This window comes from Octodon degus, unplaced genomic scaffold, assembly GCF_000260255.1.
Source record: "Octodon degus isolate 3935 unplaced genomic scaffold, OctDeg1.0 scaffold00612, whole genome shotgun sequence".
Classification (NCBI taxonomy): Eukaryota; Metazoa; Chordata; class Mammalia; order Rodentia; family Octodontidae; genus Octodon; species Octodon degus.
The window spans coordinates 1,949-7,796 of NW_004525188.1; positions in this window are offsets into that span (position 1 = coordinate 1,949).

The window sequence follows — 5,848 nt, forward strand, 5'->3', positions numbered from 1 at the left end:
TGAGTTCAATTTCCTGGTTCTTCCAAAAAAAATATTTTTAATTTTATTAAAAATGTTAATTTGGTAAAGCTCAATTAACATGGATTGGAGACACAGCCTCCTCAATCTCAGGTCTGTGACTCAATAGGCTCGGTAAGAACTCAGGTCATGGGCACACTGGAATTGGAAAGTCTCTTTCTCTCCCCTTGACACCTAGGGACCCAATTCACCAGTCTGTTGTATGCATTCCCCTTTTGAAGGATTCTTTCTCTCCCCTTTATTTCTGAAGTCACCAATTTGGGATTTGAGTGTAAGGCCTCACTAGTCCAAGTATATCTGCTTCTTTGTGCCCTATATTCTGTGTTTCTAAGAATGAGTTCTTAATGGTGAAAGTACACTAACTTCTATGCACTTTAGGATGCTAGGTCTTCCTATTCCTGCTCCCATATAGAACGTGTAAGACAATTTCAAGTTCTAAAGTCCAAAGGGAAACCACAGTAATTCACAGAACCCTCATGCCAGTCTCCTAAGAAAATGTATCCCTGAAGAACTTGCCTTCCAGCTCATTGTACAGAAAAAGTTCAGAATGATTTTTTGTTCGTTGGCTCACTGTGCCTTAAGGACAGGTCTGGTTATGCATGAGGATCTGGGAATTGAGCATAGTATCCTGAGCCTGATGGCCTTCACTTAAGCAGGCACTTCAACAGCTGAGTTGATGCACAGGCCCCAATTAGGAAGACCCTTTCTTTGCCCCTTATTCCTACAGTCAAATATGCATGAGTCAAGTATAAGGCCTCACTTGTCCAAGTGTATAGGATTGTTTCTGCTCTCTGTCACTTAGGTTCATAAGAGGTAGTTCTTAATGGAGAAAGTCCAGCTAAGTTCTAGGCACTTTGGCAAACTGGGGCTTCCTAAACCTGATCCCATATACAGGGAGAAATTCCAATTCTGGTACCACATACCACTGGAAGCCTCAGTAATTCATAGATCTCCCCATGCATCTCCTAGGGAAAAGTATTCCTGAAGATCTTGCTTTTGAGCTCTTGCTACAGAAAATGTTCAAAAAGATTTTATTTATTTGGCTGACTCTGGATGTCTTAAGGGCAGGTCTGGTAAAGCCTGAGTCTCTGTGGAGTGAACCTAGTATCCTGAGCCTGACTTCCTTCACTTAAGCAGACTCCTCAACAGATGAGCTAATGGGCAGGCCCCTTTTTGGAAGATGCTTTCTATCCCCTTTATTCCATATGGTCAAATACGGGTGAGTCCAGTGTAAGGTCTCACTTGTCCAAGTATATATGATTCTTTCTGCTCTCTGACTTACATTACTAAGACTGAGTTTTTGTGGAAAAATTCCTGCTAACTTTTAGGCACTTTGGGAAGCTGGCCTTCCTAAGCCTGTTCCCGTATACAGCAAAAAACAGAACATACGGTTCAAAATTCCACTGGGAACCGCAATAATTCACAGATCCCTCTTGTGAGTCTCCTCAGAAAAAGTATCCCTGAAAGACCTTGCCTTCCAGCTCCTTCTACAGAAAAAGTTCAAAAGAATTTTTTTTACTGGATCAGGATGCATTAAGGTCCTGTCTGGTAAGGCAAGAGGATCTGGGGATCAAACCTCATATCCTCAGTCTGACTGACTTCCTTCCATTAGGCACTTCAACAACTGAGCTAATGGGCAGGCTCTCTTTTGAAGCAGTCTCTCTCACCCCCTTTATTCCTGAAGTCATCAATGCATGAGTTCCGTGTAATGCCTCACTGGTCCAATTATATTGGATTCTTCATGCCCTATGACTTGTGGTTGTAAGAGTGAGTTCTTAATGGAGAAGGTCCAGGTAACTTCTAGACACTTTGGGAAGCTGGGCCTAACTAAGCCTGATCCCATATACAAAGTGATAGAACTTCTGGTTCCAAATTTCATTGGAAACCGCAGTAATTCAGAGATACCCATGTCAGTCTCCCCAGGAAAAGTGTCCTCAAAGATCATGCCTTGCAATTCCTTGTACAGAAAAAGTTGAGATGATTTTTTTTTCTGGCTCAGGCTGCCTTAAGAGCAGATCTTTGAAGGCCTAAGGAGCTTGGGATCCAACCAATGTATACTTGCCTGAGTGCATTTTGCCTAAATAAGCAAGCCCTTAAAACTGTGCTAATGGGTAGGCCCCTTTTACAAATACTCTCCACTCTATTCCTATGGTCAAAAATGCTTGAGTCCTGTGTATTGTCTCACTTGTCAAAATATATCTGATTCTTTCTGACCTATGATTTGTGTTTCTAAGAGTGAGTTCTTAATGAAGAAAGTCCAGCTAACTTCTAGGCACTTTGGGAAACTGGGCCTTCCTAAGCCTGTTTTTGAATAAAGCTATAAACATAAGATCCATTTCAAAATTTCACTGGAAAACCACAGTAATTCACAGATGACCCCATGCCAATCACCTCAGAAAAAGTATCCCTGAAGATCTCTATTTATTTATTTATTTATTTATTTAATGTGTGTGGCCAGCTCAGCCCACCAGGGGGCGGGGCTGGCTGGCATGTGGTGCTAGGGGATTGAACAGTGGTGCCTGTGCTTTGCTAAGCTTGTTCTAAGTAGGTGCTTTAGACCACTGAGCCATCTCATCAGCCCCTCCCTGAAGATCTTTACATACAGCTCCTTCTACAGAAAAACTCTGGAAGGATTTTGTTTTTCTTGTTTGGCTGCCTTACAATACTTTATTGGCAGGTCTGACATGGAATGAGGATCTGGGTATTTAAACACATTATCCTGAGCATGACTGCCATTGCTTAAGCAGGCACTTAAACAACTGAGCTAATGGCCAGGCCCCCTTTAGAATGACACTTTCTCTCCTCTTTATTCCTATGGTCACCAATGCATGAATCCAATGTAAGGCCTCACTTGTCCAAGTATATCTGATTCATTCTACCCTATGATTTGTGTTTCTAAGAGTGAGTTCTTAATGGAGAAAGTTCAGCTAAGTTCTGGATACCTTAGGAAGCTGGGCCTTCAAAACCTGTTCCTTCATACAATGAGTAATAAAACTTAGAGTTCAAAAATCACATGGGAAACTGAAGTAATTAAAAGATGAGCCCCCCCCCCATGCCAGTCTCCTCAATAAAAGGTATTCCTGAAGAACCTGCCTTCCAGTTTCTTGTACAGAAAAAGTTTAGAAGGATTTTTTTTTTTTTTGGCTGGATTAGGATGCTTTAAGTGAAGGTCTGTTAATAGTTGAAGGTCTGGGTATCAAATCTATGGCCTTCACTTAATCAAGCACTTAAACAGCTGAGGTAATAGGCAACCCCCATTAAGAAGACACTTTCCCTTTTATTCCTGTGGTCAAATATGGGTGAATCCAGTGTAAGGCCTCAATTATCAAAATATATATGATTCTTTCTACTCTGTGACTAAGGTTCCTAAGAGTGAGTTTTTAATTGAGAAACACCAACTAAGTTCTAGGCACTTTGGAAAGCTGGGCCTTCCTCAATCTGTTCCAGTATACTGCAATAAACAGATATTCTTATTCAAAACTCAAATGAAAATGGCAACATGTCACTCTCCTGAGAAAAAGTATCACTGAAGATCCTGCCTTCCAGGTCGTTGTACAGAAAATGTTGAGATGGATTGTTTTTTGTTGTTGCTGTTTTGGTTTGGTTTGGTTTGGTTTGGTTTGGTTTGGTTTGGTTTGGTTTTGGGTGTTTTGTTTTGTTTTGTTTTGTTTTGTGCTGACTCTGGATGGCTCAAGGGCAGGTCTGATAAGGCATGAGGACTGGGTATTGAATCACAGTATCTTGAGCATGAATGCCTTTGCTTAAACAGGCACTAGAACAACTGAGATAATTGGCAGACTCCCTTTAGAAAGACTCTTTGTCTCAACTTTATTTCTATGGTCATCAATGCATGAGTCCAGTGTAAGACCTCACTTGTCCAAGTATATCTGATTCTTTCTGCCCTATGATTTGTATTTCTAAGAGTGAGTTCTTAATGGAGAAAGTGCAACTAAGTTCTTGGCACTTTGGAAACTTGGCTTTCCTAAGTCTCTTTCCATATACAGTGACACATAGCAATGCTATATCAAAATTCAATTGGAAACAGCAGTAATCACAGATCTGTCCATGTCAGTCTCCTCAGAAAAAGTATCCCAGAATAAAATGATTTCCAGTTCCTTGTGCAGAAAAAGTTGAGAAGGATTTTTTTGGCTTCTCAGGATGCCTTAAAGGAAGGTGTGGGTAAGACATAAGATCTGGGCATCAAACCATGGTATCATTTTATTTATTTATTTTTTTTATCTTTTTGTATTTGAGGGAAGGGTCTACAGGGTGCTCAAAGTCTTACTAATAGATCCAGTTTATAGTGCTCCATCTGCCTACAGCCTCCCAAGAGCTGGGATTAGAGATGTGCACAACGACGCCCAGTCTTAATTTCCATCTGAGTGAGCCCCAGGGCCGGGGTTGGCAAGGCAGGCCTGGGTATCCAACACCAGGTCCTTGTGCCTGCTTGCAGGTGCTTTAATCCGCTGAGCTATTTGGCCGGCCCTGAACCATAGTATCTAGAGTCTGACTGCCTTCACCTAAGCAGCCACATCAACAACTGAGCTAAGAGCCAGACCCAAATTAAGAAGACACTATATTTCTTCTTTATTCCTATGTTCAAAAATCAGTGAGTCCAGTGTAAAGTGTCACTTGTCCAAGAATATATGTTTCTTTCTGCTCTATGACTTAGATTCACAACAGTGACTTCTTAATGGAGGAAATCTAGCTAAGTTTTACACACTTTGGGAAGCTGAGACTTCCTAAGCCTGTTCCCATATACAGGGAGTCATAGAACTTCTGGTTCAAAATTCTATTGGAAAACACAGTAATTCACAGATTTCCCCCCATGCCAGTCTCTTCAGAAAAAGTATCCCTGAAGATCTTGCCTTCCAGTTCCTTGTACAGAGAACGTTGAAATAGGTTTATTTGGGGGGGGAGGGGCGGCTGGCTCAGAATGCCTTAAGGCCAGGTCAGGTAAGGCATGAGGATCTGGAGATCCAACCACAGTATCCTGGGCCTGACTGACTATGCTTAAGCAGGCACTTCCACAACTGAGCTAATGGGCAGAGACTCTTTCCCTCCCCTTTATTCCTATTGTCACCAATGTGTGAGTCCAGTGTAAGGCTTCACTTGTCCAATATATCTGATTCTATCTACCCTATGTTTTGTGTTTCCAAGAGTGACTTCTTAAAGGAGAATGTCCAGCTAACTACTAGGCACTTTGAGAAGCTGGGTCTTCCTTAGCCTGTTCCCATATACACAATGTAATAAACTTCCAGTTCCAAATTCCATTGGAAACCACAGTAATTCACAGTTCCTCACCATGCCAGTCTCCTCAAAAAAGTATTCTGAAGATACTACCTTCCAGTCCCTTATATAGAAAAATTGAAGCTGGATTTCTTTTTTTTTTCCCCCTGCTGGCTCAGGCTCCCTTATGGGCGGGTCTGGTAAGGCCTAAGTAGTTTGTGATCCAAACATTGTATCCTGTGTGTCCCTGAATTTGCATAAGCAGGCTCTTAAACAGCTGAGCTAATGTGCAGGTCCATTTCAGAAAGACTCTTTCTCTCCCTTTTATTTCTATGGTAATCCATGTGTGAGTCCAGTGTAAGGGCCTAATTGTCTGAGTATATCCGATTCTTTCTGCTCTATGATTTCTGAGTTTTGTTTTTATTTCAGAAAAGAATTGCGCTCTGATTTCCTCTCTATCTTTCTGCTGTTGCTTTTCTACTATCGATGCTCTTGATTCATGCTTTTGAGCCGAGCTAGTGTCCTCTGCACTTCTTCTGGGTGGGCACTGGTTTGCTTCCATATGTTTCTGCATTTGATTCTCTACTGCAGATGTTATTAA